The sequence below is a fragment of the Fundulus heteroclitus genome, chromosome 18 (genome assembly GCF_011125445.2).
Source record: "Fundulus heteroclitus isolate FHET01 chromosome 18, MU-UCD_Fhet_4.1, whole genome shotgun sequence".
NCBI lineage: Eukaryota > Metazoa > Chordata > Actinopteri > Cyprinodontiformes > Fundulidae > Fundulus > Fundulus heteroclitus.
Genome location: NC_046378.1, coordinates 6,037,413 through 6,051,285, shown reverse-complemented (window position 1 = coordinate 6,051,285; position 13,873 = coordinate 6,037,413). Strand labels below are relative to the sequence as shown.

The following is a 13,873-nucleotide window of genomic DNA, read 5'->3' as shown; positions in this document are numbered from 1 at the left end:
GTTTTCAACTGACTGTCTGTTGTTCTTATTGGTGTAAACCTAAATTGGTGTTTGGATATAATAATTTATCCTAAAACTGTTAAACCAATGCATGTATGCTTATGTGCAAAACGGATTCTTAAGCAATTTAAAATAATTGCAACGAGTGGATATTGATTATTTGAAAATTGGTAAGGAAATTAATTAAAAATTGCGTTTTCTAACATAAATATGAATGTTACAAGTAAAGCATATAGCAGCAGATCTAGATTATATCTCACTACCTTTCTAACTCCTTAATTTCTTCAAAGTAAAAATGAGGTCATCTGTGCCCAATTGCAAATATGTGTTGTGCACTTAATAAAATTGGTTTGGCCATGGCAAAAACCACAGCTGGAATTGGCCACATGGGCAGATATTTTCTTAAAACGTTTGTTTTCTTCTTGGTAATTATTTTTTTTTCTTTAAGAGGAGTATTATCCTTTACATATCCATAACACATATCTGTTTTCCAGCATCCACTGATGAGGTGAAGGTCATCAAAGTTCTGGGCTGGATGGAAGGCTACCAGATCATCAACCTGCTTTGAGACACGCCGACTTCCATCACAAGACTACCAAGACTTGAACAATTCAAAATTTTATGTAATCTTTAAACATACGGCAGATGATTTGAGCTTGTTTAAAAATAACTTAATATGTAACCGTTTTAGTTCCCAGTATTAACTACTTTGATCACTAACTGTTGCAGCATGTCCTTCATAGCTCTTAGTGGAGCCGTTTAGGCTGGAAAAAAAAGGCCAGGTTTGAGGTTCTAAATTTCCTGACAGTCTTACATGCAGAAATTGTTTTTCATAGTCCTGTTTTTGGCTTCATCCATTTCATCAGCCAGTTTGTTTTATACAGCCCGCTTTATGGTAATACATGGATTGTTTACTGGGAAAAACCTGGAGAATTAATGGAGTTCTTTCAGTCTTGATTTCAACAATAAAAGCAATCCTTGTGGAAAGGTGTATTCACTTTGATTGATATTGGTAAGAATTGGAAATGAAGACTTTATGAAAGGGTATGTTTATTATGCAATGTGGAAAATAAAGGACAAAAATTTTCCCACACTGTTTGCATCCTCAGGTTTATTAACAGCTCCATGTGCCCTTTTTTCCAATAACCTCAGCATTTTCAAAATTTTTATACAGTACCATACACATTTACCATCATAATCCCAGCAGTTCTACACTTTTATTCAGTGAATGCACTAACTTGGTTACATTTCCCTGGCTAGATTTTACTACTTAAAAACCTTTTGCAACAATGGTAACCACAATAAGATTAAACCCGTAAAGTGTTGGTCATACTGGAGAGTAGCAATATATATATATATATATATATATATTCTGAGCCGTGCGATTCAGAATGTCCCAGTGCATCCATGGCTGCCCTCAGTGCTACCAAGTTGTTCAGGGCTCAACACATTGCCAGTTTCAGAAATAGTGACCCCACAGTGTGGGTCATCCAGCAGTCCACTGTTGTCCCAGTCAATATGAGGCAGGCAGAGTCCCTGCAAGAAAGATATATAGAGAATAAAAAAGAGGCCGTGATTCTGTTGCTACAACTTACTGAATATAATTAAATTTATGAAGCTAAGGATGGAAAAGCAAATGACTCCAAAATCCATTAATTATTTTGAAGGACCATAATAAACAGATTTCAAAGAAACCAGTTTCAGTGCCACCTCTCTGATGTACTCAATGTTTTGTTGTATTGGAGTGATCAGATAAATGATCAGATAAATTCATTTCTGGTTTGAAATATACGCATTAATGTGAGAAACTGTATAATAGCCAGCACAAAAAAATCCTTCTTACCTCTGTGATTTCTGGTTCTACCACAGCATGCTGGATGCTTCCCATCTTCCATAACTGACTGAGTGTTAGATTCCCCTCAGTTCTGAGTGAATGGTCATCTCAGCCACTGCTGATGGTGTGAAAACTTAGTTGTAGTCTTGGGACAAATAAATGGTGACAACAGAAGTTATCTAACATGTTTCACAGGTCAAGCGAATTGTTGTCCTCTCCTGAGTGCAGCACATTGTTGTGTATGTTAGTTCCTGCGCACCACACGTCTCCAAAGACGTTTAATTCTGAAAGGAGAGTAAAGATCAAATCATAGTCTAAATACATTATTTTTCAAAAGTCCGTTACACAGCATTTTTAGATCAGAGATAAAACTAAACAGGGCCTTTAACTAAAATCTTACATGATCTATCAGTGAGCTGTTACTTTTTCACCGGGAAAGTTTTGAAAGTTACCTGTGGGGTGCTGATGCTGTTAGCTGTGTTATCACGTCTCTCTTCCTCAGCCAAACCGGTGCGTTTCAGTTTTTTTGGGTGCGCCCCCTGCTGTCGGGAAGTCTGAACAACAACTCAATGCATCACGTGACTTTTGGCACAAATTTACCGCAGCGGTGGTGGGATTGTTTCGTACTCAAGCAGAGGCTGTTTTGTGCAAGCACAGACCGTTTTGTACTCGAGGAAAACTTATAAATTATATTTTGAGTGCAAGGTTGGCGAACAGTTTGCAAAACAATTTTTTGTGTGTGAGACATATCATTTTGTGTGCAAAACAGGTTTTATTTGTGTGCAACACATTTTTTTGCTTACAACGTTTTGGCAGGAAATTATCTCCATACAGCTAGCCCTCTGAAATTCACTCGCCAAACGGGAAATTTACTCGCATTTGGCGACTGGCGAGTGTTAATTTCGGACCCTGTCTGGGTCTGTCTGGGCAATCAGAGAATTTTCGTCTCCTCTGTCTGTTTCTGTCGCTCGACATTTTCTTGCTCATGGTTTTTCACGTGCGTAGATAAACTTGTTGTGTCTCCACTGAATTTAACCAGCTTTTTCCAAAATATACAGCTTGATTTAATTTACGGTATTAAAATAGAGCCAAACGGCGTTTCTTTCCCTCTTCATGTTTTTCAGCTCCTGCGTCTCTCTCTCTCCGAGTCTGAGCAGCATCAGCGTGGTTGTTTGTGAGAGAGAGCTGAGTGGGCGGGCCAGGCTCAGCCTGCGTGCTGATTGGCTGGTGCCGCTCAGCCATATATATATATATATATATATATATATATATATATATATATATATATATATATATATATATATATATATATATAATGTTTATACATGTACAATTGTGTTTGTGTGTTTGTGTATATAGTAATAAAAATATATAAAAACGTATGAGTGGCTGTGTTTTGTAACATACATACATCCTGTCAGAATATTCTATTACTTTTAACCCCACTAAGATTATTAAAATGCACTGTACCATGTGTTATCATAACTGCAGTTTAAAGTTTTCAGCAAAAAAAAAAAATATTTGAAAAATTGTTCAATATTCAACGAGTTATTATTGATTAAAATTTATTCTGCACCTGGTCAACACATTACAATGAGCTGAGCTGTCGACCACCCCAAGATGGTGCCCCCAAATCTCTTCAGCGCTCATAGGCGAAAGCGGTCGATGCGGGGTCTACTCTTATATTATGTCTATGGTAGAATCGGAATGTTCAGCATCAAAGGTACTATGATGTCATATGTGATGACATCACTCTGATGCATCAGAGTGATGTCATATGTGATGACATCACTCTGATGTCATATGTGATGACATCACTCTGATGCATCAAAGGAATGTTCAAACTGGTATCAGTCACAACTGTTCCCGCCTTCTATTGAGACAGACCGCTTTTGAGAGAGCTCGTTCGATTTCACCTGAAATCACAGAGACATCGATCTCAGCTGTCAGAAACCTTTTAGAAAAGTGAGAACAGAGAAGTTAGACATGGAGCAAAAGAGGACTATCAGTGAAAAGGAAGCCTCTGCATTAAAACTTTCATGGGCAGACATGGTTGACCTCAACATCCAAGTCGACTATGATGCCATTATTTTCCCCATGGATGACAATGACACCAGTGAGCTCCATCTAACTGAGCCAGAAGAGAGAACATCTGATTCTGACATTCAGGGGGAAATTACTCAATCTACGGGTTTTGAGATTTCCCCCTCAGTGGAAACCCAGCAGGTAACATCTCCTTCTACTGAATTTGACATTCCCCCATCAGTGGAAACCCTGCAGGATCCATCTCTGTCTGCTGAATTGGAGATTCCCCCATCAGTGGAAATTCTGCAGGTAACATCTCTGTCTGCTGAATTTGACATTCCCTCCTCAGTGGAAATCCATCTGGCAACATCTTCTTCTGCTGAATTTGACATTCCCCCATCAGTGGAAATCCTGCAGGATCCATCTCTGTCTGCTGAATTTGACATTCCCTCCTCAGTGGAAACCCAGCAGGTAACAAGTCCTTCAAGCAGGGAGTGGACACAGACCTCCCCCAGGAGGAAGAGAGTGACCCGCAATGCCTCAGCTTTTAAGAGGAGCCATCATTCATTTTACATGGAGCAGGCAACCAAACGTATCAACAATCTCATGCAGCAGGTGGACAGCCTTGAAAAGCAGCTGCAAATGAAAACCTGTTACCTTCATGAGGAGAGAAAACAAAGAATCACAATTCAGGTTGAATGCACCTCCTACCTGGAAAAGATCAGAGAACTGGAAGAAGCTTTAAAAAATGAACGTGGCAGGAAAGTCACACCTGAAAAGAAAGAGGAGGAGCAGGAAAAATCTGTTGCGCCAGACATTGAGGCTACATCACAATTTAAAAATGTTCCCAAAGTAACGGACAATGTGGACATTCTTAATGAGCTCAATTTCTTGAGGAGGCAAGCTGAAAGCCATAACTTCAAGAGTGAAAAACTGGCAGAAGCTTTGGTAGAAGAACGCCAGCTCAGACTGAAATGTGAGGACAAGCTCAAGACTTACCGTGAACTTGAAACCAAATTCCAGCAACAGGAGCAAAAGCTCACATCTATGCAGAGTCACATTGTGAATCTGACATTGGAGCTGAACCTTGCTTTAAAAGAAAACGACCACAAAGAAAACTCCTTTAAACAAGCTGAGGTCTCCACACCATCGCGGATCTCAACTTCACCAGAGGTCTCCGTTACGTCTAAGGCTTCCACGTCATCAGAAGACTCCACACAAACACAGGAGTCCGTGCACACAGGTCGCCGTGTAAACACACCCATCCGTAATATTAGTGTCTCCTGCCACTACATAAGACGGTACGGTAACAGAGGCGTCCAAGCAAAACCAGGCCTTCAGTCAAATACAGGCCACCACCCAGATGCAGACTTGAATGCAAACAGAAGAGGTCCTCCTCACAGAGCCCCCCAGGGAAAGCCACATCTCCACACAAATGCAGGTTTTCGCTCAAACCCAGGCCTCTACGCAAACCAGAGCCCGTATCCAACCCAGGGCCTATATGCAAACCCGCGATGTTACCCAAACCCTGGCCGATACCAAAACATGGGGCTACATGTAAACCCAGGCCACTACCCAAACCCAGGCCACTACCGTAATAAAGGCTTCCATGCCAAGAAGACTTCCACCTTAGAGAGGCCCTTTTAGGCTTGAGCAAGCCCAAAACTACAGAATTTGATAAAGAAAACAAAAACTGGAAACCAAAATAAAGCAAAATATTTAAATAAGGCGTTATGATTAAAAAAAAAAAATCTCAAAAAAAAAAAAAATAGGAATTACCATACAAATACACAGAGAAAACCAAGTAAAAAAGGTATACCAACAATTGCTTTGAAAGTAAATGTAGTTTCTGCACGCTGGCACAGTGGTTAGCACTGCTGCCTTGTAGGAAGAAGGTTCCAGGGTTAGGGTTATGGAGTTTGCATGTTCTCCCCGTGCATGTTGGGTTCTCTCTGGGTGCTCCGGCTCCCCTCCCACCCCCCCTCCCCACAATCCAAAAACAAGTTGTTAGGTTAATTGGTCTCTTTAAATTGCCCATAGGTTTTCTGTTGCTACATGATGGACTGCCGACTTGTCCGTGGTATTTCCTGCCTGTTGGCCAAAATATAAAAATAAAAAAATCACAGCAATAAAAGCAAAAAAAAAAAATTAACATTGTTATTGAATTTTCTTATAACAACACATAACATGGCCAGTTATACTTCGTAGGTCTATTAAGTTTCACCCTCCCCCCAACCCTTTTCTTGATACACATATTTGTAAGGATAGACATGTTTTTTTGCACATATATATATATATATATATATATATATATATATATATATATACTTATATACTTCCATCCATGGACATCTGTGCATGCTTGTGCACATCGTGAGAAGAAAAGGAGTAAAAAAAAACGAAAGCAAAATAAACTAAAGCATGAGAAAACTAAAACTAATGTGGAAGAAGAAACCTTAAAAAAAATTAAATCAAAGGGCAGGAGTGAAAGTAGAAGACAAAACAAAGTATTTGCCTTGACACGGGGGGATAAAGAACAGCAAAAAAAGAAATCACTAACTAGCACAAATGACAAAAAATAACTAAATACAATTAAGTGTGGATAGGCATAATAACAGAATTGCGATAACACAGACAACAAAAGACAGGAAAACCATTTCTATTTTGTTGTCAGATTAGTTGAAGGAAACAGCTGTCTTGGTCGGTTTAGCTGAACACAGGTGTGCTACAGCAACATGAAGCATCCTTTTCATTTTTCTCTCAACAACAAGAAAAAAGTAAAATGCAGAGAAAATGTTTATTCTAAAATATCAGCCCCCTTTATTATGGTAATGCAGCCCCAAAAGGTGACACAGCGTGCTGTGTCCTATTGTGGGCCGGTCCCAAGCCCGGATAAATGCAGAGGGATTTCATCCAGCTCTTGGCTCTGAAATGTTTTTGTTAAACTTTTGCAAAAAGTCCCGCCATATTTCATACTATTAATATTTCTGGATATGAATGTGGACCTAGAAATATGGGAAGGAATTGAGCAGAAACCTGGTCCATGACCTGAGTTGATCATCTGCTTCCTGTTTTTTACCTAAATAATTCAGTTCAGAGATAAGCTGCCGAACAAGCGTGTCATCAGGTCTGCAGAGAAGGTGATTGGCTGCAATCCTCCATCTCTCCAGGACCTGTACGCCTCCAGGACTCTGAGGCGTGCAGGGAAGATTGTAGCTGATCCCTCGCACCGCAGTCACAGACTATTTCAGTCACTTCCCTCTGGCAGGAGGCTGCGGTCCATCAGGACTAGAACCTCACGCCACAAGAACAGTTTTTTCCCATCTGCTACCAGCCTTATGAACAAGGCCAAGAGCCGCCCATGAATCTGGACACTGTCTCTCTCTCCCGTTTAGGACTTACAAGCTTCTGCTTTACATTGATGCACAGTTTACTGAGTGTATACAGCTTCCGTATATATATCCTTTTTTACTTCTTATTTTACTGTATTCTTATTTTTTGTCTGCACCATCAACACCAAGTCAAATTCCTTGTAAGTGCAAACCTACTTGGCGGTTAAACTTGATTCTGATTCTGAAGCTAAAAAATCTAAATGAATTAATTAATGAATTAACATTTCATGAATACAAGCAAAACATCTAACAGCAATATGTGTGGTTGGAAACTTTTGCTAAGAAGTGTACATTGTGAACTACACACAAGCTGCAGAGACAGAAGGTCAGCTGACAGGTCTGCAATCTTGAGAGAAGACATATCCAGAAACTCATCTGGTTCAAATATTTGGTGAAATTAAAACGAGGGATGTAATTTAGAGACAAAAACAATGAACACCTGAAGTGTTTTACTGGCAAACATTTACCACATTCGCAAAAGGTTTCAGAGCAGACTGATGAGCATTGAAAGAGCAGTAAATTTAGACTTAGTCTGAGAACGCCTCTGAAGGCTTTTGTTGGTGGAAACGATGTTTTTGCCCTTCTCCCGACCGGATTTCGCAAGTTTTGTTTTCCGGGGCGCGCCCGCGACGGAGCGGTTAGCGGTTAGCGCGAACCATGTTAGGAGGCCTTAAGTCCCCGACGCGGTCGGCCCGGGATCGACTCCGACCTGCGGCGCTTTGCCGCCTGTCTTCCCCCCTCTTCCTGTCAGCTCACTGTCAATAAAGCACGTGCCACTAGAGCTGCAAACACATTTAAAAAAAAAAAAAAAAAAAAAGTTTTCTTTTTTCCTGCATCGCTCTCACAGCGTCACGGGTTGGCTTCGGTGTGAGTGGTTGAAATAGCACGTCGATAAAGATGACAGACAAGTGGCTTATCCAATCATATGCAAGGATTTTTGATAAGGCCCAGCCTTCAAAAAAGGCAATTCCTATGGAGAGGTCCCAGATGGATGTGAGTGGAGCTAGGCGGAGCGACATACATCTGGCGAGAGTCAGGTTAGCCAAACGGTGCCATGGAATTGGAAAACACGGAACCGGTTCTGAACAGGAACCGGTTTTCGATTCCCATCCCTATTATTAGCAAAGGTTTGTTTACATTTAAGAACAAGGATGCACCCAATGTTGTTTTTGTTTAAAAGGAAAGATACACCTGAATTTGTTTGGGTTTAAGTGAAAATACAAGGACCCACTTGAGAACGAGATGATGCATCTCAAGTGGCTATCTTTTAAATAAACAAGCAAACAACAACAATTCACCTTAGCAGGGGCCGTAGCAACATAACAATCCTTTTTGTTAAATTAGGAGTTTTCAAAGATCAGAAGAAAATAACTAAACATAAAACATGTTTTAATGTCTACCATTGTCATGAAAAGTTATTCAAGTCCAGCCAAAACCCAACCTGAAATAAAATTAATATCTGTCCACGAAAAACTAAGCTCTGCTGCATTCACAATATTTCCTTTCTTAAATTTTATTTAGACCATGATCATGTTGCAATTCTTTCTATACCTTGGACTCACCTGTGTGTGAGAACATTATTTGACTCTGACTTTAAATATCTGGCATAAAGAAACAATCTAAAAGACATTATAAGACTGACAGATGATGAGATCTATTTTACTAGATACCTGGTGTTCAGAGTTACAGAACAGCTTTAACATTTGATCAGATAACATGCTGCTCCATTATACAGATTAACAGATAAAAGTACTGCTTCCAATGCTCAGCAGGTGAAAGGCTTGTTTTTCCATGACCCAGATAGAGGGCGCTGTTTTGCTGCCTCTTCCAGAACAAACAAATTCCCCTCAAGTGCACAAAATACTAACCTTACTCTCGCCATATGGATTTCGCTCCGCCTAGCTTCACTCACATCCATCTGGGACCTCGCCCATAGAGAGTGATTTCTCCAACCAATTTTATTGTCCAGCCAATCAGGACGCAGGACTGGAGTTTCATAGATGTGACGTAGTGGAGAAGCGACCGTGACGTGAGACTGTTTTGATTCAGACAACAATAGCGGCTCGCATCGAGGAAGCAAGCGTTAACATTGATGCTGCTATTTCTTCCGTGTTGTCCAATCTACCTAATATTGTTTCATTAAAAGAACATCAGAGAACGCCTCTGAAGGCTTTTGTTGGTGGAAACCATGTTTTCGCCCTTCTCCCGACCGGATTTGGCACGTTTTGTTTTTTAGCGGTTAGCGCGAACCATATTAGGAGGCCTTTAGTCCTCGTGGTTTTTTGTAGACAGCATTTGGCTGGATTACTTACACCTGGCTTGACATAGTCACATTTCCTGAGCCTGGATTGATCACGCTAGTTCAAGTCTGGCTTTGGCGCTTACCCTGGATTTCCAAATTTGGCTTTTGTCAAACAGGTCTCAGGTGGTGTCAGTGCGGTAACTAAACTCAGCGTCCTATCAACCCTGAGTTAAGCACGAGCTTGAAAGTAGCCCTCATCAATGGAACACAGATTCATCATGGCAACGGCAGGAACCAAGGACATTTCTCACGAGGGGAATTAGAAATCTTTAATGAAGGTGTATAGAGAACATTAAACCATTAAGTCAATGGATGAATGATATGAGTGTTATGTGACGGAGAATTAAAGCTGTATTCTCACACCACACTCATTCAACACGCATTGATTAAGTGTCTATTTGCAACCCGACAGCCGTAAAAAGGACGCGGCAGCAAATCAAGATGAAGTATGAAAATACAGTTTAATCAGATAAGGTCCAGTTATAAGCTATTCTTGGTGGCGTTATTTGAGTGAAGAAATGTGCTGTGGCCCTAACTAAAACACGCCAATTAAGGAATGTGAGTGTCATGCTGCCAATTAAATCTATAATATCTGCATAGAAAATTAGGAAAGCCTCAAAATGATGCAGACTAAATGATTGCTTTCATTCTGTTCAGTTCTTAATCTTGTGGGTCTCTGACCAGGAGATCAAACTCTACAGTAACTGAGAGCAGCAGGAACATTCCTCACACCTTGACATACGGTTGCCTCTGAAAGATTTTCCGCATCACCTAGACACCCGGACATATCAAACAGCCGTTCATGTAAAAAAACGAAAGAAAAAAAACCTCCAATGGCTGATAGTCAAACAATTCTGCAAAACAATCCTCCAAAGTGATGTAAGAGACAGTGTCTCAGCGCTGTGCAGCTTTCTGGGTGTAGATCCATGCTAGAGATGTCTAATTGCGTTCTCCGTAAGTTTTTCACGCAGATCTTTACACGTTCAAACTAATTTAGAGTCGTAGCGAAGAAAAACATCAAGAGCTGTAACTAACGCAGCTAAGGCTGTTACTGCTTCAGCCTTTACCAGGACATCAGTAACTGATCCATTCCCTTAATGTCATGGTTCTTTAACGCACATCAATGCCTTTACACTATATGGTTGATATACTGTATGTCAGAGATATTAGTAAAGCCTGGCTCAGCCTCCAGTGTTAAGGTAGATCAGCTGGTGCTTCGCGTCGTTGTTGGCTCTCACTCCAACAGCAAAATACAGCGACTATAACCACTACAGCAACCAAGATGTATATCAGCGTTGACCCCGCCCCATCCATCCTGTTCCATACAGCTGTCCCGCTTCCTTCCCTTCCTCTCCTTCTGTCCCTACTGCGTATTGCCCCCCCCCCCCCCCTGCACCAGCCCCCAACATTCATTAAGAACATACAACATACATACACTGTACCCGTTGTGTATTAATCTAGGGTCGCGCTCTCAGCCTACCCCCTACCCTCTACCCACCTCCCAACACACACACATCTCTCTCCTCCTCCTCCTCCTCTTCCTCCTCAGCATCAACTCCCCCCAACTTCCCAATCCCAGCACTGTGTTAATCTGCTGCTGGTCTGACGGTCAGCACTTTGAGCGGCAGACAGACAGATTGGCTGTAATCCCCTGAGTGCCACAGATGGAGCGGTATTGCGCAGACCTTGGGAAAGGTGAATGCGCTGTTGCACACAAACAACACGCGTGCCACCAACGCGCACACAAAGACACATGGGCAAAGACATGCAAATAGAGAATTACAAAACAAAACAAACAACTGTACATCTTTGGGTGGGCGAGCAGGGTCGATGACTTGCCCTGCAAATGGGGCAGCATGCTGGAAATCTGTGACTGCAGCCTCGCAAGATGCTTCTTACCAAAAATAAATAAATAAATAAATAAATAAAATAGAGAAAAAAAGAGCAAAACAGCCCAGAAAGGTTTCTACTAAATCCATATAAAGCTTCATGAATTTAAAGCAACAGACTTGGTTTGGAAGTGTTGCTTAGTTTCATAGTTCAACAGGTTTTAGGCTCAAAATAATGTTTACTGTGAACGAAAACCTCAGCAGGAAATGTTTCAGATCACAAAAGACAGATCTGATCTAGTCCTTTTAATAACTCCGTATTTATTCCTCATTGAATATTTTCTCAAACCAGCTATTAGTTGCAAATGTATAAACTGACATGGAGCGGGTAGAATGGGAAATTTTAACTTGGCTATTTCTTTTTGTTCCAGCATCTGAGAGGATGATGTTGCACAATCCCACAGTACTATATCTGTAATATTAGTTGCTTAATATAATGGGATATATTTACCCGCTTCCAACTATTGGTAGTACTGAACCTTTTCTGGAGTTACACTGCAGTTATATAGTGTATAAATTAATCTGTACCCTTTCAGCTTTGTATGCCCCCCACCCCCTCCCACCACCACCACCACCACTCCTAGAACAACGAAGCATTTTAAATATTAGTCATTAAATTCTTTACATTTTAATAAAGCATATTAGCTTGTAAATATAACAGCTTAGCTGTGGTTGTCAGGGAAACTGTTTGTGTGCTACTTAGATAGAATGGATTCAAGTTCACATTCCTTCAGCTCTTAAAGGTAATTATTTTTTTATGTTTATGGTTAATATGGAAGGACAACCCACATAAATGAACACGTCTTGTTATTTGCTTGGAATTGAACTAATTTAGTTGGAAAAACAGATTGGAATATAACCAATGATTTTAAATGTCTTTTAGCTGGCACGTTTTGGTGATTTCTTGATTTCTACTCAGGGATACAGATTAACATAACATTTATTTGATTTATTTAAGTGTTTTCAAATGTACCTGATGAACTAAATTAATTGATTCTAAATAATTATAAGGATAATTTTGTGTATCTGGTTTGTCCTCCATATAAAAAAAAGACAAAAAAACAAAACAAGAAGTGCTTTGTGATCAAGGTGTTAAAAGCTAATAAGTAATAAGCATCTAATCAATCAATATGTGCGAACCAATTACAGCAAAGCGGTGTATAAACCAGCTTGCTAGCAAGCTACACTTTAGCATCAATGCTATGACTAAATTGCTCAAAGCTGAAAAACTAAACTCTTGCTTCATCACAGAAACCTTCCCATCCACAAGTTTGACTGAACCAACCTGTTTCTAAAATTAAATGATGCAAATCAAATTCTTAAAATTTAACTCAAATTCATTAAAAATCATGTTTACAAATTAAGAGTTTTAAACAATCTCAACGGCCATGTTATGCTACCCTGTAGAATAGATTTTTCATAGTGCAGCTGGACTGGGTAGTTAACTGAGGCACACACATCTTGGGTATCCAAGTCAGACTGTTAAGATAAAACTAAGAAAATAAATATTATGACACCCTTTGTGACAATATAGGTTTTAAACAATAAGAATAAAAATAGACATTGCTAAACTACTTAAGTGGATTGGCTCAGTAAAACCATTATTTTGACTGTTCATATGTGAGGCCTTTCTCTGCCGTTGTTCCCACAGACTTCAGGTTGATGATGTTTGCAGGTCTCCTCCAGCGTGGCGGCCGTTTAAAAACAAACGACTAAAAGCTGCTGCTTGACTCTGTTTTTCCTGTGCTCCATTGTAACGAGTGTGTCTGAGGCCACGCCGGCCCGGCATGGCTGCACGCGTGTCCATGTGAACCCATTTCACTGAAATTAATATAGCTGGGGGCACGGCTTTATCCCTTCTAATCAAGGAAGTAGAGGGATCAAATGAAACCATGATGAGGGGAACCATGTCGACCCAGAGAAGGATATTAATTACAATGCCAGCCTCTGACATCTCGTTTGCGTGTTGTTGTTTTTTTTTTTTTGGTTTTTGTCTTTGCTGTAATTGGACAAGTTATTCCGAAACGTGTGGTCAACACTTAACATTTCATTAGCTATAAGTCAGACACTTTACAAAGATCTCATGTCTTGCACCAAAAATGAAAGAAACAGATGGTTTTTCCCCCTGAAATAGTGACAGTTTTCATATTTTTAATGCTTTATTATTCCAATAAATGACCCATAATTACAGATTGTACATCCTGTGAGTGTGTGGGCTCTCCAGAATGAGGGTTAAAACGCTATAAACTGTGTTTCTCTGCCATCTAGTGGTAGACCTGGGCCAGACAAGTCGCTGGTAGACATGAAGCTGTAAAAAGCGCTTTAACGACACTCCTACCTAAACCAGAACTATCCTAGAACCGAACTGTTGAGCTCTTCAGAACATTTAAAAGAAATATTTCAGAAGAAGAGGGCCCTTTAGACGCAGAAG

The 13,873-nt window shown here is 40.3% G+C and overlaps 1 long non-coding RNA gene across 1 annotated transcript; it reads right to left on the bottom strand.

The window, feature by feature from the left end:
- Positions 1 to 838: 838 nt before the first annotated feature.
- Positions 839 to 2,329, bottom strand: LOC118566799. The gene is made up of 3 exons (XR_004933294.1): positions 2,287 to 2,329; positions 1,844 to 2,118; positions 839 to 1,536 (listed from the first exon to the last, which is right to left on the bottom strand). It is a non-coding gene; the product is annotated as an uncharacterized LOC118566799 (long non-coding RNA).
- Positions 2,330 to 13,873: the final 11,544 nt, after the last annotated feature.